The sequence below is a fragment of the Protomyctophum bolini genome (genome assembly GCF_963924005.1).
Source record: "Protomyctophum bolini genome assembly, chromosome: 21".
Classification (NCBI taxonomy): Eukaryota; Metazoa; Chordata; class Actinopteri; order Myctophiformes; family Myctophidae; genus Protomyctophum; species Protomyctophum bolini.
Window position 1 is genome coordinate 6,352,132 of NC_137882.1, and position 22,082 is coordinate 6,374,213.

Consider the following 22,082-nt stretch of genomic DNA (forward strand, 5'->3'; position numbering starts at 1 on the left):
GGGCTTACGGCTACATTAGTAGTTACTTCGCGGATTTGTATTATTATTACGAAACCACCGTAGACATACAGTGTTTTTTTTTTATACATTTGAAAAATCTGACCTTCTGCATAGTGGGTACTTTAACTTTTCGGTGTGCAAGCTGTCCTTCTCCCCGTTAGCCTCTGTCCCAGACTGTCCTTCTCCCCGTTAGCCTCTGTCCCAGGCTTACTCATCTGTCCTTCTCCCCGTTAGCCTCTGTCCCAGACTGTCCTTCTCCCCGTTAGCCTCTGTCCCAGACTGTCCTTCTCCCCGTTAGCCTCTGTCCCAGGCTTACTCATCTGTCCTTCTCCCCGTTAGCCTCTGTCCCAGACTGTCCTTCTCCCCGTTAGCCTCTGTCCCAGACTGTCCTTCTCCCCGTTAGCCTCTGTCCCAGGCTTACTCATCTGCGAAGAGAAAAGCCTGGTCACAACCTAAGGCAGAGATGCTAACAAATGATAGCCTCTCCAGTTTCCAACTCCCAGCGTGCTCCCCCATAGAGATGCATGTTAAATGATGGGATTTCTCCATATAAATAATCCATAATTTCCATAGCAAAAAGCATCAACATGTCTTCTAAATCTAGTCAACCAGGCCTGCAATAGGCTATGCACTGGACAAATTGATGACATTATTTAAATAAACTAGAATTTCGAGGAAGTGACAGAGGGAGAAATCAACTTTTAACGACCACCCGACAGGAGTTTTCATGTTGCACAGTAAGACTACGGTCAGTCGTGTGACTTTCTCAACATTAAGCCGTGTATATGTTCAACAACACAGCCATGCAAAAGAACACTGACAGCTATGAGGTGGCGAAAGCTTGACCTGCATTGCAACAGTTGCTAAACTATTTGGATTGGCATTGGACAATCGCTTTTTGGGGTGGGATTTAGCAACGGGCTAATTGTGAGTGCAGTGCCAAATAATGCACACCTCTGGTTGTTTGCTCTCTCTTAAATCTGACATTAATGTCTCTTTGTCACAATTCGTTAACCATAATAAACTGGTGGGGGGTGGGATCGGGGGTGGCGGGGCGCACTTATCCAATCAGACAGTTTATTTAGACTAGGGGAAACCAATCAGTTAATCTATCTCACAACACTCGCCTATCTTTTCTAATGTGTAATTATCTGATGGCGGTGAAATTCCACTGGTGGTGTGATTACCCTCATTAGAGGGAAGCAATCTGAGTGGCTAAGTGAAGTCAATACTAGATTCACTTTATAAACAGACACCGCTCCTTTCAAACCCTATTATACACACAGACACACACACACACACACACACACACACACACACACACAGTCACACAGTCACACACACACAGTCACACACACACACACACACACACACACACACACACACACACACACACACACACACACACACACACACACACACACACAGTCACACACACACACACACACACACACACACACAGTCACACACACACACACACACACACACACACACACACACGGGGGGAGGGATCCGCATCAGTGTAGTGTTGTTGTGGGCTGTGGGTTTCTTTATTTGCTTTGTTTGTTTCTTACGTGTAGGCTAATTTAGTTACTTGTTGTGGGCTTGTTGTTTCCTTTTTTTTCATGTCATATGTCATATGAACATATTTTGTGGCAGGACAGGATTTGTGTTTTTAAATTGTGTTAAAGTGATGAAACTTCTTCTCTTGGGCTTGTTTTCATAGACCTGGCCGCTTGTTTCTCTTGCAAAATCTGGCAACACTGATCGGCATGGCTGTCATTCCACAGACATAAAGAAAAATCACACCCGTGTGTGGTGCAACTCCCCTCCCCCCCCCCTCCTCTCCTCTCTCTCTCTCTCTCTCTCTCTCATTAGCAGGCAACAGTGCAGCACTAATACCAGTGGCGGAAACTCCGTGGGTTCAGAGGCGCGATTGAACCCCCTGGCATTTTGGCAAAGGCGCGACTGAACCCACTGCATTTTGGCAAAATATATCTATATGCACTGCAGTAAATTATGCACCCACTGACTGTCCACTGAAATTTCCCCTCCCCAGTGGTCATGTTGTCATGCACGTAGTCACATACCTTTACGAGGGGTTAAAGATAGGTGTTGGGCCGCCGCGCATGCCGCATTCAAATGCTAATAAGGTGGCTTTTGTTCGAAAAAACAAAACTCGTTTTTTTTCCACCGCTGGGCCGTTATAAGAACTTTCCGCCTCTGACTAATACTATCTCTCTCTCTGTTTCTGGCACAACAGCACCCCTACTGGTACTCATAGTCATACTGGTGCTCATGGCCACATAGGTAGGTGAACACAGACATTGCTGTTCCTTGGAGTGGTTGCACCACTCAAAAAGAAAATATCAGGATCATTGCTGCTAAATCCAGTGACACTAAAATGCAGTGCTACTGGCAGCCTGTAGAGGTCACTAATGCATCAGCCTGTGTGTAGAGAGAGAGAGAGAGAGAGAGAGAGAGTGTGTGTGTGTGTGTGTGTCTCATTTCCAGAACAAGCTCACGTTTTACTGTGGCCGTTGAACTTGCAGTAATTTTTCATGAATGTTTGAATCATTATTCATTAGCAGCGGCACAGTTTTCATTAGTTGCAGTCATAACCATTAGGGGCAAAATGACACTGCACACTCAAGTCCATTTATGCTGTATCAACTAGTTTCCTTTAGCCTCGGGATTAACTGTGTGTGTGTGTGTGTGTGTGTGTGTGTGTGTGTGTGTGTGTGTGTGTGCTGCATTTGAGCTGTGGATCGACCACCATTTGTTGAGATTTAGCCTCTCAGACACAAAACTAAAGAATATGTTGTTACTGTTGGTCTGTTGGATAACATTTTGGGCAGAATTTCATGCTGCATAGATGTGGTAACATAGAGAGATAACAGGCAAGGAAGTAGGTCTAATGCATATGTAATTTAAGAGCATTTAACTCTTAAAAATGAAACCTTCCATCCACCCATCCATCTTCAACCGCTTATCCGTAGTCGGGTCGCGGGGGCAACTGCTCCAGACTTCCCTCTCCAGAGCAACATTAGTGACTTCCTCCTGGGGGATCCCGAGACGTTCCAAGGCCAGTGAGTCGATGTGTGTTCCTCCAACTGCTCCTCGGTCTGCCCCGGGGTCTCCTCCCAGTGGGACGTGTGTCGAGGACCTCCCTATAGGTAGACGCCCGAGAGGCATCCTAACCAGATGCCCGAACAACCTGAACATGCTCCTTTCCAGGCGAAGGAGCAGCGGTTCTACTCCGAGTCTCTTTGGTGTGACTGAACTTCTCACTCTTATCCCTAAGGGAGATGCCAGCCACCCGTCGAAGAAAACTCATTTTGGCCGCTTGAAATGAAACCTTAAAGTTCTTAAATGGTTCATTAGGTTTATAGGTTACCAACTCTCCATCATTTAGCCGGGGGACGGACCACCTGGGAACCCCCTCAAGGACCACTGGTTGAAAACCACTGCTTTAGAATATTGACCAAAACGCCCAGAGCAGCATGCAGCCCCCACCCCCACCCGTAAACCGCACAACATCAGAGCACAGCTGAGAAGCAGAAGCAACGACATAAACAACATGGTACTATATTATTTGCTGTTGAGACAGGAGGCCCCATTGATCTGCAGCCCATAAGGCCTGCCACCCATCACTATGATTATACCAGGAGGGGAGAGAGAGGGGGGAGGGGGGAGAAAAACAGATATACGGAGATAGGGAGTGAGAGAGAGAGAACAAGAGATAAGAGATAAATAGAGAGACAAAGACAGAGAAAGACAGATATTCAGAGAGAGAGAGAGAGAGAGAGAGCAAGAGCTAGACAGAGGGATACAGATCGAGAAACAAAGGGAACAAGAGCTAGACAAAGATAGAGAGAGGCAGAAGACCGATGTACGGAGAGGGAGAGAGAGAGAGTCGATCGAGAGCTATAGAGACTAAAAAGTCAGATCTGGCTGAATCTATCAAACACAGTTTTTCCTTTGCTGTTGAATTTCTACCTACACCTGTGCTCCTTTCCAGAGAGGCTGTATATAGGCCTATCTTTTCCGTGGATGGTTGTAGGCAAGCAGACTATTGTTATTGCACTCCAGCGCTTAACTCTCTATTCTCCCCTCTGATTGGCCAGTGATTCGGAACTCTTCCCAAGGCATTTGTGCGCTTTGCCCTCATCTGATTGGACAGTATACGGTGACATACCCAACTCAACTCTTCTAATTGAACAATATTCCTATAGAATAGAGTAGGCAACCACACTCGCAATTCTGCAGGATTGCATCTTTCTAGTATCTTAAATTAATTAAAGCTTCATTTATAGAGCACATTTGGAAATTGTGCCAAAGTGCTGTACACAGTCCAATCAAAGCATCAACAAGTGCACCCACAGAGCATGAAAACACAATTGAAGTGAAAAAAAAGTGTGATCAAAGGCCATTGAAAATAAATTACTCTTAAAGGAGAATTCCAGAGTAGCCGTTTTCTTACTAAATACTGACATTATATCCATTAACTAAGTGGTAGAGGCGAAAAGAAAAACTCATGGTATGAATGACTACTCCTGAATTCTACTTTAAGAAGATAAGGATCACAGTCTGAGGCGTCCTAACCTTAGAGTATAATATATTAATAATCACCACCTGTCCCCTGTATAAACCACCCTCGGAGGCTGGCCTATTCCATGTGGGACCTGAGACGAGGGTGTGGCTGCACGCTACTGAGCTGGACGTCTGATGATGACACATGAAAGAAGGTCTCAAAAGTCTTAAATCTGGCTGAATCCATCAAACACAATCTTTCCTATTGCTGTTGAATTTCTACCCACCTGTAATATTTTCCTGCGCAGATGTAATAATGTCTGCGCGGATGCTTTTGGAGCATGAATAACTGCGCGTATGTAATTACACACACAGCTGTACATCTGTCTGTGGCTTGATCTCTGTGTAGATGAAGTCTTGTAATGTCGGCAATAGAGAGAGCTTTCAAAACTGACAAAATCACTTTTTCTTGATCGACCTCCCGCAGTGCGGTCGGTGCGCATCTGCTCACTGTATTAGATGTGTTCGATGTTTGAAGATGTAAGGTGGGGTTTTTCTTCACAGTTCTACTGTCTGAGATAAATTATGTTTTATTAGAATCACATCAAATACGTGCGGCGCAGTCACACAGGATTGGTAAATCATTCTTTCAAACCACGCTCCATGGGTCCAAGGATCAAGGTCATTGCTTTATTATTACGTACACACAGGTACAGTACATAAAAGAGTAAAACTTATTTTTGTTCGACAATGCAGCAGCATAGATAATAATGATAATAATAACCGCTGAATAAGATCAAAAAAGGAAGAAAGAGAGGGTGCAAAAGAAGGGCAATATGATTAATTTTTTTTACTTCTACTGCACTACATTTATTTATTTTAAAACTTTAGTTACTATAGTTACTTTGTATTTTGATTATTATTAGGCCTACAAAACATATGCATACCCATGCACTTCAGCCCTATACATTATTTGAAAATAGCAGATCTATCTACAAGCTCACAACGTGTCGCAAAGGTACAGACTTATATGTGAACGTTGATGATTTAGTTGTTTACTTTCGTATTGTAGTTCAGTGGTTTTCAACCCCTGGTCTGGTGACCACCAGTGGTCGCTGAGGGGGTTCCGTGCACGTGGTCCCCAGCTAAACGATTTTACTCTCAAGAGTTACATTACATTATTGTTTAACATCTGCATTACAGTTAATTCACAAGAGGTCAAGGTTCAAGGTTCAAGGTTAGCTTTATTGTCTACACAATCCCAGAATGAATCTGTGTTTGCCTGTTTTCTCCTATACCATAATACCATATAGCGATTTATTTATAAGTTTAACTTATACTTTATTTTACTAGAACATTTCTGAACAAAATATAATAAATTCTATTCTACATGAAAACACACACACACACACACACACACACACACACACACACACACACACACACACACACACACCTAGGCCAGCTGTAGCTGGGATGGAGGTGGGATTGGTAGGAGTGGTTTTAAGAAAAAGCACTTGGCAGGCCCTACGTGTACATATCTACTCAACAATTACCTTTCTGCTTCAGCAGAGCCAAATAAAGCAGGCAGCAGTATAGAGATGGACTGTTTGGGAACCAGTTGTCTATATACGATGATCTATAAGGGGCCCGGCAGACTGACTCGGCAAACCTTTCCTAACAAAAGAGCACATTTTTGGCTAAAAAGGAAACGGCAGAACACCATTTGAGCCTCATAAAACAGGACTTAATGAGCATTCATTAAAATGTTCTTTTTTTTTTCTCCCCTCCAGAATGCAGTGCAAATGAGAGGCAGCTATAGGACACATCTCAGAAAGCTCTCGGGGGAGTTGGCTGGAAGCGCCCGCTGGTGGGAGTGTAGAACTCCCTCTAGCGAGGTGTGGACGAGAACCCGCCGTGTCGGAGAACAGATGCTCTGATATTTTAATGAATGATTATTTAATGGAATCGCTGTCCGTGGAAGCAGCTACTCCACCACGCCTTGATGTCTGCTACTGCTGCTGCTGCAAACCTATAGCAGCAGAAGTAACAGTGCAGGTTGGAGATTTGATCTATTTCTTAAAGTTCTGTGATTTTTTTCCTGGAATTAATCTATGGAATTAACAGCTGTTTGCTCATTTCTTGCTGCAGATATATACCTAGTAAGTGGTGGTGAAACCAAACCAAAAAGTTAATTAAAGATGTTTTTTTTTTTTTTTTTTTTTTTTCTGCTTTTATTGACAATATATAAGATAGTGGAGATGGGAAACAGCAAATAGAGCAAATCATTATTTATGTATTTATTTGACAGGGACGATGCTCATTAATCAACACGTCAGTTTTCACATCCATGTAAATGGGCCAGAGTTAGCTATAGAATAATTTACATCTCTTGTCCCCGAGGAGGCTCAATGATGATAAAACTGTCCATACAGAAACACATAGAATACAATACAGGATACATATTTATAAACATTGTACAGGGGACAGAACAACCGCAGATAGTGAAGTGAGAAATGACACCAGTTATAAAATAGAGCTGATAATTACTCATGATTACAGATTTGATTTGTTTTTATAGCCACCTCTTCAGGTTGAATTTGAAGGTCAAATTGTTGGAGGTCTCTCTTACGTCTGTGGGGAGACTGTTCCAGTGATGGGAGGCTCTAACAGAGAAGACTGTTTTACCAAACATATATACTACATCTGGTTGGCACTTTGCAGGCCCCTCTGGTAGTTCCCCTTGTTGCTCTGTCACCACTGTCCCTTCGACCTATGATGAACTGTTTCAGTGGTGGAGGTGCAAGTCCATTTAAGATCTTAAAAATGAGTGGGTGTAAATGTGGAGTAAAGTAGTGTTGTGTAGTACTCAAGTCAGGTCTCGAGTCCACGTATATTTTAGTCTCTGTCTAGACTTGGGACTCCTCCCTCACCAAGTCCACTCGAGTCACTCACGACTCATGAGTCACTACAATGCAATGAAATAATTGTACCCATATTATGAGAAGCCCATTCACATTAACTTTGTAAGAGTGCATGCTGTCTGGTGCTGTCTTCCATTCTGGACGGGAACCCCTTTTGGTGTTTTAGGCATTAGGCTATATATGTTATACTTTAGCTATTGAAAAATAGCAGATCTACATCGGTGCCGCGCTACGAGCTTGTAGATCTGCAATTTTTTTAAATTGTGAATATGTGGCGCATCACATCTTTGAATATATATTCTTTCAGAGCGAACGTATTTAACTCAAATCTTTGCTTCTAGGGGCGTTCCCTGGAACTACATATTTTCAGATGGGGGGGGGGGTCCGGCAGCCAAATACAGATAATTCTGGGGGTCCTTGACGTGAAAAAGGTTGAGCACCACTGACACAGAAACATACAGTAGGTTTTTCAGAAAATTTAGAAGCCATTCTTTTTAGCCTCGCCCTCAGGTCCAAGTAACGGAGCATAGCTGATGTGCCTGCCCGCTCTTGCCTCTTGCAGTAGGCTACCTCGCCTCGGACTCGAACCCCTCCGACATACGGCCTTTCGGTCTTGACTCGCGTCGCATCGCTACTTGTTGTGAGCTCAGCTCAAGTACAGTAATGATCAATGTAAATGTAAGTGTTTAATGAATAACCATGCATTAATTTCCATAGTAATTCTTTGTCAAAGCCACAGGGAGCCACTGGAAAGGAGCTGGCAAGGGGTTCATCTTCCGGTCTTTTGAAATGTAGTGGAGTGAAAGTTCAAAGTATCAAAGAAATACAACAACTTGGGCGGTCGGTTGGGGATAGTGCTAAAGTCTCTGCCCACCACCATGGAGGTTGTGGGTTCGAATCCACTGTCGTGCATCGAGCTATGTCAATGCGAAAACAATTGGCCCGTGTTCGGGGGAGGGAAGCCGGACGGGCGGGGAGGAGGAGGGGGATATAGTTATCATTGCACGTAATACTGGCTTGGGGAGCTCTGCGGCAGGGAGTGTTGGACGGGAGGAGTGGTCCTCCCGGTGGGGGCTCCTCACTGGCAGCTGAGTCAGTGGATACAACAACAGTGACAGCACAGAAACGTGTGTGGGGAGGAAACAATTGGCCAATGGCTAAATTGGGGAGAGTAAAAAGGAAAATGATTATACATCATCCTCCTACTACATCATCTCATTCCGGCCAATCCCAATTTGCGGCCTCACCTGTTTGTGTTTAGAGAAACACTCAAAATCATCCATTCATTGTCGATGGCATTTTAATGTTTGTGTAGGACAAAGTATGTGCACACACTCCAAAAGTACAGACACTCAAAAAATGAGTATTTGAGTACAGTACTCGAGGAAATGTATACTTTACTACTTGTGCTTCCATCCATGGGAGCATGAGGGAGCACAGCAAATTCCACGATAATCCACTCGGTAGTAGATGTTTGCTGGACATGTTTGCCTGACGGACTGACCCCGTTGTAGTGCGGCTTCGTTGACACTGATGTGCACAGCGTGCGCTGGCCAGTGATCCTCGCCGCGTCGGCTGCCATTTAGCATTCTTCTCCCCCTACGTCTGGTCTGGAGGCGTTAATCGCTTTGACTGAGTCACTTTATGCAAAGTGATTCCGAGGCCAAGCCAAAGATATCCTGGCCAGCTATAGAGCAGACATATTGACTTTTGGCGCTTTTGCCTACCCAGCCCCCCCCCCCCCCCCCAGTCCCAGTCCCAGTTGTTTTTCATTCACCATTAAGCCAGTGGTGTAAGAGTGGAGCTAGACATCACGTCCGAGCATGTGTCCGGACGCAATACGTGCCTCGCATCCCGGATCACATCAAAGCCTTTATACTGTTCCTCTTTGAGTGAAGAACTGAATGGCCAATGACGATTTTCGGGAGGCTCGACAGCACGCGCGGTTGCGAATCACGTCTCGCAAAAATCCGATAGAAAGAGGAGAGAGAGAGAGAGAGAGAGAGAGAGAGTGTGTGATGGTGCTGCAGTCAATACAGTAACATCGACGTCAAACTCATTCAGAGATCTATGCCAAATCAATGGCGTTAATTGAAGGCGATGGCATTTGAACTCGTCATGGCATTGGAATCAACCGTCCGTGCGTTCCGTGTCCCGCCCAGAGAGTCCCTTATATTGACATGCGTGTCTATGTGCTTTGCTTAAGTGGCCTCGTTTCCTGAACGGTTTGATCGGTCCTCTTTGTCTCGTCTGTCCGTGTCTATCGATCTCTTTAGCACATGCTATAGGTGTTCGCTCCTCCTATCCTATCCCTTGTAATTATTTTATTTTAGCTATATATCCACGTGTGTGTGTGTGTGTGTGTGTGTGTGTGTGTGTGTGTGTGTGTGTGTACTTTTCAAAAATAGCAGAACTACATGGTCATAGTAGCGCCTCACTTTGTGACACGCTATGAGCTTGTAGATCTGCTGTTTTTGACTTTATTAACTCAAATCTTTGCTTCTTACTTCTGTGGTGGGGGGGGGGGAGGGTCCCCGGGGCTTTAACCTATTCTGACCGGGAATGCATTTTGGTGTCAGCAACATGTTATGCTTTAGCTATTGAAAAATAGCAGATCTACAAGCTCATAGCGCGCCACCGAGTGGCGCGCTACGAGCTTGTAGGTCTGCTATTTTTGAAAAATCGAAGAGCGACTGACATTTTTAGAATCTGATCTCAGGTCAGAATGGGTTCATCAGACCAGTGTGTGTCCAGTGGAAACCTCGTATGAATCTGATCTCAGGTCAGAATGGGTTAATTGCCCGGGGCTTTAATTATTTTGTCCAGGTGAGTGCAGTTCTTTCTGGTTGATGTATAGTACGTGTGTCAGTATTGTTCAGAGATCTGTCCGTTTCTTTTTGTTGTAACTCCCGTTGCTCCTCCACACCTGATTGCCAGGCTGTCCGTCACCATGAATCAGTGGCGGAGACTCCGGGGGTAGTGCCTGGTAGCTGAAACACCCACGGTTAAAATAATAAGCCAATATTATGCACCCACCGTCCCACGTATTATGAAGACTGAATTTCGCCTCCCTTTCCCCTCCCCCCCTGCTCAAAATGTCACGTAGTCACACACCTTTACGGGGGCGCTTGGGCAAGAGGTGTTGGGCCGCCCAACGTGGGCATTCAAATGCTAATAAGGTGTCTTTTGTTCTGCTGCCCTCACTTTGAGCACCCACGATCATTATTGAAACATGACGCCCCCTGCCATGAATGCCAATAAGCCGATTGGCTTATTGCTGCCCATGCAGAGACCGTCATTGGACCAATCATGGAGGGCTGGGTTGACTAAGTACTGTCAACAACACCTGTGTTGACGGTGTTGTCACATGGCTGCCCATCAGTGGTGGAAAGTAACTAATTACATTTACTTAAGTAGGCCTATTATTTTGAGGTACTTTTACTTTACTGGAGTATTTCTCTTTTTTCCCTCCACATTTCAGTGGCAAATATTGTACTTTTACTACACTGCAATTATTTGAAAATGTACTTTGTAGATTTTGATTATTATTATCAGTACAAAACAAACATATACATTAAGCACTTCAGCCCTATATACATCTCAGCCGCTTGAAAAATAGATGATCTACATACAAGCTTACATTGTGTTGTGATGTCACGTGACGCATTGTGAGCTTCTGCTCGATCTGCTGTTTTCATTTGAAATCTTTAAATGGGACATTCTGCATAATAGTAGGCTACTTGAACTTCTACTGGTGGTACTTACTTTAAGTATATTTTTAATGTCAATGTTGTATTTGATCTGCCGTGTGGGTGGAGCTTCATTTCCATCCACCAGCTGTCTAAAAATCCGGAAGAGACGCCGGCAGACGGCTTCTGTTGTCCGCGCATGGAATCTTAGGTGTGCTTACACTGTCTCTGTGTGTCTCAGAGGAAGGCTGTGGATATAGTTCAGAAACCCGCCTACCAGTGATCACTGGCAGTGCAGGTTTGGTCATTTCAAACTAGATTTCAATGTTTTTTTATTGTGTTCATGCTATCAACACTGCCTGTAGCCTACTACTGTTTATTTCTGACCTTTATACAAGTCACTGTAGGCTACTGTATTCACAATGTCTTTGTCTGAAATGAGTTGGGGGGGGGGGGGGGGGGGGGGACAGTGGGTGGAAGAGGATGAGCAAGCTAACTGTATGTCTGTATCTGTACATGTGTGTACTGTTTATTGTGTAGCTGCACTGTAATGTATGTGATGTTTTACCTGTGTATGGGACCCCCTCTAAAATGAGATGCTGCATCTCAAGGGACTATCCTCTACTATTTTATTCTCTGTGACTTGATCTGGAGATCGCCATGTGAGCCCTTCCTCTCTCAGGTCGCGTTGGTTTCGCTTTGTCGTAGATGCTTCTGTAACATTCTTTTTTTTTTTCTAGGTAGGGATGCCCTACGCAAAGTCGCAAACCCATTTAACCTCTTGGGTGAGGTGGTCCAATTTGTCTCACCTCTACCCTTTGACCTGTCCAGCATGGGTGACAACTTGGGTGGACCGTGTGTCATAAGTTTTTCACTTTTCACTTATTTTATCCACCGTTTTTCAGAAAAACACATCAGTCTGCAAAGTTAGTTAGTCAATGTCTTCTACATTTTGTTATCCATCTAGCTTTTACATGTTAAAGTAACCAAATGTAGAAGCTGGATGGATGTATAGCTGTTGCTTGAGTGACTCAATAACTCAGTGGGTCTTTAATAAGGCTAAGTCAATACATGTGGGCTCTCTCTCTCCGCTGCATGCTATACACCAACGAGGAGGCCAGAAGGAGACATGCGTGTCTTCTAATTGGAGCTACAGTCAGCAGATGATGACACATGGCTGCTCATTGCTGCTGGGAGGTGTATAGCACTGCAGGGCTGTGATGATGCTGCCCGGCATCAAAGCATGAGCACAAAAATAGGCCTATCTCACAGCCCTCTCCCCGCCACCTTTCCACGCCCCCCTTTTCTGAGCTATTGGTGTTGACGTGACGTGACGTCACTCCACAGACATTACATGTTAAAATACCTACATTCAGAAGCCATAAACAACGCTTTTTCTGAAGGTTAACTTTAGTCTATTTGTGCTAGCTGTCTTACCATCTTGTTTTCTTCATAATAATATTGGTCTTTTACATTTTAACATTTGGAAACGGCCTTAAATGGTGCAGAGAAAGCAGGTAGGGATGTAGCTCTGGTTAGGCCCTAGTAGCCTAAGGCCCTGAGTAAGGTCCTTTCCAGACCACTAGGTCTGGAAAGGGGGCCCCCAGAGGGGTAACCAAAATTGTTGCCAGTCGCATTTCTGAATATGTGCAAAGTAATGTAAATCTGAATAAAAAATAAATAAATAAAAAGTTGTAAAAGCACAGTCACAATACAGAATATTTAGGTAGGACTAATTAGTATAGGTAAAAGCTTTCTGATGCACACGTCTGCATGCGTGTGTGGCACTGAAAACTTAGTTTTTCACTGATCCGTGCGTCAGAACCTCAGGCTCAGACACATAGATCAATGCACAGCCTCAACTTGCCCACTGTGATCTCTTCACTTCACGGGTTCGAAGTTGTCATTGTGGGGTGTTAGGGTAACACCTCCGGTGTTAGGTGTGTGATATCTTTTTATGGATCTTAATATCTTACCAATAGCAGGATGCATCCACCGCATCTGTTTCAGTATTAATTTGTGCACCTGGCTCGCTGATAACAAACTATCCTTACACCTGGGAAAAACTGAATCCATTCTCTTCGGATCAAATAGTAATCTCAAAAAGGCAGATGGCTTCTTGGTTAGAGTTGGTGATGATATTATCACACGGAAGGATCAAATTACCTACCTAGGTTCCATCCTGGAGGCCAATCTTTCCGGTGATAAGATGGCCACCAACGTAATCAAAAAAGTCAATCAAAGAACAAGATTCCTCTACAGGATCTCCTCACTGGTCGACAAAAACACCTTGAAGACCTTAACAGGAGCCCTTGTACAAGGTTTCTTTGACTATGCATCCACCTCCTGGTACCACAGCACCTCAAAGGCCCTTAAAACAAGGCTCCAGACCTCCCAAAACAAACTGGTCAGGCTCCTACTTGGCCTCACCCCCCGAACCCACCTCACCCCTGCCCACTTTGACAGGCTGGGATGGCTTAGGGTCGACGACAGAGTACAGCATCTTGCAATGGGTCTGGTCCACAAGATTAGATACACCACCAAGATACCCATGTACCTGTCTAAATACTTCCTTAATGTAAACGAAGTCCACACCCACAACACCAGAGGGAGTGCAACAAACCATGTACAACCCAGATTCGGCACAAACAAGGGACTAAATTCTTTTCGCTCCTATGCGACCAAAATGTGGAACGCCCTACCAACAGTCATTAAGACATGTGAATCCCTTGGCTCCTTCAAAACTGCTCTCAAAGGGCACCTACGGATGGCTGCAATTCGAAACTGGCCTCTGTAAAAGCTGAATTTGTATCTGGATTGTACTATGTTTTTGTATGGACGTGGTGTTGGGTGCCTGCACATATGCACACATGGCATCAACGCATGGTGTTGTGTGCAGGCGCCCTACACTCTGTCTTTCGTTTTCTTTTCTTTTATCCCCCTGTTCCCCTCACTGTATATATACTTTTTTTCCCTTTTCGCTTCCTATATGATGAATTCCTGTTCTGTTCTTTAACTACATAGAAGTGTCTATTTGTTTGTCTCTAAATGTTTTGATGAATTGAACAATGTGGACCCTGTTGTAAACAAGTGTAAGGCTTAATTGGGTCGTCCACTCACAGTTAACAGTCTTTGTATTGAGTTTGTGCTTGAAATGTACTGTAATTCTGCAAACTGTTAATAAAGATTTCAATCAATCAATCAAAAACAGTTTCCTTACATATATTAACTTTTGGCTGTTTATCATATGAAAAGGGAGTGTGAAAGGGAGGCGTAAACATCTCCTTGTGCTGCAGGGAGCGCTGAGCCTGTGTGAATGGTCTTGTCTGCCTGTTCGTCTCCCTCGTTTTATATTTATTGTTTTATGAATCATTTCTCTTCAAATAACACGAGCACTTTTCTGACTGCTACATGAGGGTACGCCTGTTTTGCAGATTTCTCTCTGCATTAATATAGTTTGTGGCTGAAGTGATAATAATAGTGTTGCTGGTGGCGCTGCAACATTTATGCATAGCACGTGCTCTGCTATAGTCTCATGCTGCCTATAGGTGCGCTGCACCGTATGCACATTTTCAGTGCAAAATCTCCTCTAGTCCTGAAACCGCCCCGGCTGAGATCAATTTAAGTCCCAAATAGACATTTTATAGTCCCGGGGACCCCCTTAGTCTGGTGCCCTGCAGGTGGCAGGTCATGCCCACGACCAGGCCTGGGCAATCACTTCCGGGTCGGCCGGATGATTCTTTGTTTATGTTGCGCATTTCGGTTAACGTAACGTAGGCTATAGCCTATACTGTCTTCTTTACAATCATAGAAAAAAAGTGTGTGAACATTATTGATGCCATGTAGGAGTAGCCTAATATGTTTTTTTGTTTTTGTCATGTAAACTTTTTTCTTTTTTTTTTTGAATATATGTTTTATCCCACGATTTTGTAACCCATTTTTCACCCCTGTGCCAATCATCTACTGTGATCCTGGGCTCTACACACCCTCCGCCAACCTGGGGAGAGCAACGGACTTAACTCATGCTCCCTTCATGCTTGAGTGTCCAAGTTGCTCCTTTACACCTGACAGGGGGGAAGTTTCCCTGGTTGGACGTATAGCGCGTGGAAGTAACACGTTATACCAACCAACTAAACTTTTTTCTTAACATTACCTCGTTCCCACGACTTCCCATCTCGTGGGAACGAGATAATATTAATGAAAGTCAAAAATGATAATGCATTTTTACAGACATGGGGCTTTCATGCAAAGTATTTACGCTAAAATGCTGCTACCCCCCCCCCCCCCCCCCCCCCCCCCCCCATCGTGCATCCTTTGCTAATTACTGTGTTCCCAAAGAGCCACGAGGAAAAGTTGCTTTCAAATTATGCTAAACATCCTCCACTCAGCGTCATTCAAGTCCACGGCGGAAACACAGGATGGCATTAAAAAGTGAATCATAAAAGCCCAGCAGACTGCCTCACACAAATATGCAAATGCATGTGTGTGTGTGTGTGTGTGTGTGTGTGTGTGTGTGTGTGTGTGTGTAAATGCGTGCATGTGTTTGTGTTTGTATTACTATACTTGTGTGAAGACAACTGTGTTATGGTTAAAAAACTATTTTTTTGAAAGAGGTTTACCATTAGAAAAAGGATTCAGGTTGGTGTTCAAGGCATACTGAGGTCATAGGTTTACGGGTTGGAATTAGAGTTAAACATTATTTATATATAGCCTACTTGTAATAGCTGATCTATACAACACTCACAGTCACAACGTGTCGAATGTGTAGATCTGCAATTTTTTCCCGGCGTTAGGATCATGGTTGAAAATGGCGAAATGTGTTAAAAAAACATCATTCATAAAATCGCCTTTCCTAAAATGTTGATGTCCTCGCAAGTATACGGTAATACAGACCTGTGTGTCGGTGTGTGTGCATGCATGCGTGCAGGCGGGTGCGTGGGCGTGCATGTTATTCAGATGCATGCGGTTATACCTTGCCTTTGGGGCTGGCCTTTTTGCCAAGATGTGGTCACTCCTCCCCCCCCCCCCATGCGTAATGACCTTTCAACACAGTGTGAGTTCAGTCTGCTGCTGCTGCTGGTGCTGGTGGTGGTGGTGGTGGGGGGGGGGGGGGGGGGTGTTACTGAATGGTAGACTACAAGGTGACACACGGCCTTGGCTATAGAGGCTGTGCGCGACATATCGTATACAGGACGTGTGGCAAAAAGATGAATTTCTGACTTTTATACAGCCCATGAATCCAAACGGAAAGGTCCTATATCTGATTGCATTAAACAATGTTAAAGTCCCCAACATTGCAGCTGTACGGAACGCTTAAATTATCCTCGTTTTTGTTTCAGAAAAATACATGTTGTGAACTATATACTTTCCGTCAAGACATTCCATGCAGGTGATTATTAAGTGTCAGAGTTTGGAAATTGGAAGCGCTCGTTTTCAATAGCACAACGTCCTGCTGCCTCCTGGCCGCATTATATGCAATTTAGAAACGGGTGATATTTCAGGACCGTTGAGTGATGTTCAATGAGCGCTTCCAAACTCCAACGCCCCGTGCAGCTCAGTGTTTTGTCTCTCAGTCTAGATGAGAGGGCCGTGTCCCGGTGGAAAAGTGATGCATGTGCATACTCTTTTTGGAATTTTGGAACACAGACAAGGCTTTCCTCCGAGGTGGAAATAAGAACTGTGTTCCAAAAAGAAACAAATGATAAATGTATTCACATGGATATAAAGACTCAACTGACTGTGAGAAATCGCTAATGTTACTGCCACATTTTGACTGATTGAAACGATACAGAGCCACTCCCCTGAATCCTTTTGTAGCCTACAAAAGTTCCGTTTTTGGATATATGAGATTTCCACCCGGCAGTGACAATATTTTGCTCTATTGGATAAATAATTCTATAAAATATACTGCATTGCATCCGGTATCAAAATGAAAAACGCACAGATGTCTGCTTCCAAGGGAGATGAAACAAGTCTCTCAACTCTTCATCAAGGCTATGATTATTCTCTCGATTCGGAAGCATATTGAGGCTTGATTTCGTTTGATTTGTTTCTCATATCAACGTCGCATGATGATGTCAATTTGTCAAAAAACAGGGAGGGTAGAATTTTCACTTTCCTGGGGGCCTGTATGTGTGTAATATGTGGTTTTAGATATTTTAGAGCCCAGTGTCTCTGATGTCATCGACATTGGGCTCACTTCCTTTCTGGACTACAATTCCCATAATGCTTTGGTGCACTACTCCTCCTTGTGGATAGGGGGAGGGCTGTCTTACTGAGACAACATGTAGTCCAGGAAGTGAGCCCAGTGTCGATGACATCAGAGACACTGGGCTCATTGCTGAAATCTAACATATCTAAAACCACATATTACACACATAGAGACCCCCAGGAAAGTGTACTAAATCTTCCAAGCGTCATTAACATTATATCTTTTTGCAAAAAGGGTGAAGTTTCCAATCAAATGTCAATTTTGTTCAATCTGTATGCTTGAGTATGTGTTAATACAATTTAGATCGTGTTAATTAAGGTCATAGACACAAACGTATCCCCTGAGCAAGCAGGCTCTATTAGCTCAATAGTACAAATGGCAGCACTATAAGTAGAAGAGGAAAGTTAAATAGTGCAGCTTTAAACTGATTTCGATGGGGACTCAATCCCTAGAACGCCTTCCAGCTGGACACCTGGGTGTCCCCTGATCCCACTCTGAGAACCACTGCCCTTATATATTCCAGGTCTCAGGATACTACTACAATTATGTCCCCTAGCCACAGTGCCAAGGAAAACAACAACTCTATTCTAACCCCCCAGGATTCCACAATAGCCAAAAAGTGACTGCAGAATTTCGGGTCGACCTCGGAATAGTTGGCATTGTGGCATGCTGCAGAATAGTACACAGAAATGGCCTTTTTTGAGTGTAGGTGAGTGCAGTTAAAAAAACCTCTGCTGAGGGCCAGTCAGACACTCACTTCTTCCTCAGTCTTATAAAACCTCTGCTGAGGGTCAGTCAGTCACTTCTCTTTTGTTGGCCCAAGGTAAAGCTTATTTTTTTGCTTTGTTTCCAATGTGCATTAATTAAATTGTAGGATCTGTTGCAGAGTCATATAGGAAGACTCTGAATAATGTTCAACTCTGAAACGTTATAATTCTGTCCTGAAAGTTTGGGGGAACAGCTGTTTTTGCTGTGGAGGAAGAATGATTAGGATTATTCTCTCACTCTTGAAATATACGATCCATTGGTTTCTGTTGAGTGTGAACAATAATAGCAATTCAAAGCAGTTGTCCTCAAAACCACACCTCCAGTCGCTGTCATAAGAACGGTCCGGAGGTGCGCTCATGAGCAGAGCCAGAGGCTGCGTCCGAAATCATTCCCTATGCCCCATATAGTGCACTACTTTGAGGTTCCGCCATTTTGTTATAGTGTCCGAATATGTAGTGAGCATTTTTGCACCCTAACGTAGTGGACTGAAGTATCCCACAATGCACCGGGAATTGTAGGGAGCATCCGATGGTCACTACAAAAACACAGCGAAGCAAATCTGCCCCATAATGCATTGCGCAAGCTCGCTCTTGAGCGCACATGCATGCGTTTGCGCACGTGCGCTGCTTCTGCATGCATGCGCTCATTGCGCTCCAACTCAGAAGAGGCAGAAGTTGAACCAGCGAAAGAAATCAACACAAATGTACTTTTTAAACTTCGTTTTCCCCTCTTTTCTTCCCTGGCGGATCTCGAAGCTACAGATCTCGAGACAAATGATCTGTGCATTTATTTGAAATTGTTTTATTTTATTTATAATAAATCTACTCATTTGCAATAGTATTACTAATCTGATTCATTGTATCACCCAGGCCCAGCGCATGACGTTAGGAGAGGAATCAGTTGCTTGCTGTAGATTGTAGAATATATTTGTGAGATTCTTTATCACAAACGTAGGCTAAATACATGCATGTGAGACACATATTAATTGTGTCCGAACATATGTTTTATTAATATTCATTAATTCCTGCCATGAAAAAATATGCTATCTAACATTATTTCATTGAATTGCGATAAATGCATTAAAACTTCATTGTGTAGGCAGTCATTTATTGGACTGCTGTTTCTGTTAACACCAAACGTCCGTATTGTGAGCAGAGCTTGTAGATCGGCTACTTTTGGTAATTCTTTACCAAAAGTACCCAAGTAAAAGTATACAAGCTCACAACACGGACGTCGCGCGTTGCTTATAGATCGGCTATTTTTGCCGTATCCCCCCCGCCCCAGGATTAGCGGGGGTTCATGTGGTTAAGATTCAATCATGCTGCTGATATTTTCATATATTGTCAAGGTTGTGCACTGTTTTCATATTGCTGGATAATGGATATAGCCTAATATTAATTTATTGATAATAATCATAGGCCCATTGTTATGGGCCCATGATTTTAAAATAACCTTTTTATCATAGATATATAGGCCTAAATGCCTGCAAACATATTTTCATCAACCTATTTTTTCTTTATTCATTCATGAATTTAAAAATAACTTTACAAACTGTCCTTGCAGGGAGGTGACAGTCTGCAGTCACTTATTTGATACAGTCTGTTCCTAGCGGAAATTCAGCAGCAGCGTTTTGATTGGTTTCTTGTAGTCAGTTGATTCTTCATATCCAAATGAGTGAAACGGCCGGGATGATTTGTTTATTTTTCAAACAGTTCTTTATGAGGCGATCTGAAAAAACCTAATGGGGATTTCATACAAATAAAAAGTACATGAACCCGCGGAACTACAGCGCCCTCTATCGATATTGACGTCAGAGTCGGTGCTCCCCATACAGGGAGTATTGTCCGAAATCATCACTATAGAGTCCACTAGAGTCTGGATCCCCGTATGGGGGATAGGGAGTAGGGAACAACCCTAGCAATTCGGACGCAGCCAGAGCCTTTAAGGCCCTGATACACGTAGCAATCTTTTCGTCAATATCAACAAGCAACGTCAATTCTCAATGTTGACTCGTCACTTTTCAATTGTGAAGGATCAACTCCTTGTTGTTTAGAAAAGTAAGATCATCAGCGACCCCTACTGGTCAACATAACTAAATGCTCCAATCACAGCCCTCCTTGGCTTCACGTGGTGCTTTCTCCCCGTACCTGAGAAGTGAAAAACATGGCGGCACTTTCTGCACAGTGGACAGAGGAGAAGGAACTACAGCTTATACTTTTTATTCTGGTAAGTGAACATTTTGAGAACAACTGTTGGGTGGAAATGATTCAATACAAACTAAAACGAATTGTAGGTGTGGTTTTTTGCCGTCAAATTTGTCATTTAGTGACGAGCGTATATAGCCTATTTGGCTGACGGACATGCTTGTGTTTCTAGAGATGAGGTGAAATGGAAATATTTGACAGTGCTGAAACAGCCCGTTCTTAATATTTTACTATAAAACCATCACTGAACATGTCATTGTATTTAGGTACTTGTATTTTTATGTCACTACACGTGTTTGAAAACAAACCTGCGTCGTCTATTTCCACTGGTACTAAACCTCCCAATGTACGTGTTTTGTATTCTGTGATTGAGCCACCACGGAGCGATGCATAAACAGACTGACTGAGATTGTTTACTATTGCTAGAAAGATTCGTAATGATATGGTTAAGTTTTAAATCTGATAAAGGCTGTGCCAAATATATCAATTGTTTTCAAATGGGGGTCAATTTGGGGGTCCTTGACTGGAAATGTTTTGACAAACAATGCACTAGTGTGTCACTGTATCTGTCAATGATTTAAATTAATTTAAGTGTTATCTTCCAAAATGATCATGCGTTGCACGTTGTCATGTTGTGTTGCACAGAGAACGATGTGTTGTGGAACCAACCACAAGGCAAAAGTCTACCAAAGGCGTGACCTGAGAGCCCGGGCCCTGGAACGCATTGGAGGAAGGCTGTCTGAACAGCAGCATGGTGCCTTTCACAGGTAAGACCAGTACTTATATCACACTGCTTGTTTTCAATTTGAATAGTAGCAGACCCTATGAGGGGTTCGCGCACCACCGAACTCCTTTTTTTTTTCCTGTTCTAGATTGTTAAAAATATCAATAGTCCGGCAGCCGACACGACAGGCTTCTTTTGTTTAAAGTGGGAAATTTGGTATCGTTTTTTTTTAAATTGGCCTAAAATATTGGTCTATATGTATACATTCATGAATCCACTTGCTGACTGGCTGTCACTATTGGGCATTTTTTTTATTGGGGTTTCATTTTCTGACATGCTCTGGCAGGAAAAAATTAAATAATAAGTAGGCCTATAAAACTTGTACATGGTATACTTTCTAAGTACAGAATGTGTACATGGTTACTTAAAGATATCTTTACTTCTATACAGGGCTCAAGACTAACTTTTTTCACCACCGTCCCGGAACCGTCCCAAAATACAATTTGAACCGTCCCGAAGTAAATGTATACCGTCCCGGGATTTTTTTTTACAAAAAGCACCACTCAAATTGTGAAATTAATAAAATAAAGGTAAACCAAACATACAATTGTCAAAAATAAGTATATACCAAAGCAAAGTAAATAAAACAAATCAACTTCAAACAAAATAATTGAAGTTAAAACCAACAAGTGTCCCCGGCAGTTACAGTATTCCTATTGTAATAGAAATACAATTAAGCCAAACAAATAATGTACTGCATGTATTGAATACATGCAGTACATTAATTGTTTGGCTTCATGTTTCTTCTGTAGATACACTGATTTAGTCAAAATGCTCCCAGATGAAAAATAGGGCTTGGTTAAAAATGTTAATCGAATTAATCAGAGGCTTTGTAATTAATTAATCACATTTTAATCGCATATCAATATTCGACCTGAGAACAGTGATTTTAATTTTCAAATGGATTTTGTTATTTTGGTGTAGGCTACTTGATCAAGACCAACAGATAACGTGCAGCAATGCAGGTAT

At 43.2% G+C, this 22,082-nt stretch overlaps 1 protein-coding gene across 1 annotated transcript in view; it reads right to left on the bottom strand.

Annotated features, from left to right (window-relative positions):
- Positions 1-10,186: 10,186 nt before the first annotated feature.
- LOC308336666 (glycogen debranching enzyme-like) overlaps positions 10,187-22,082 on the bottom strand; it is a 563,232-nt gene continuing 551,336 nt past the window's right edge. Inside the window, exon 35 of the transcript XR_013966172.1 lies at positions 10,187-10,264. The gene's annotated coding sequence lies outside the window, so the exon portion shown is untranslated. The remainder of the gene's footprint in view (positions 10,265-22,082) is intronic.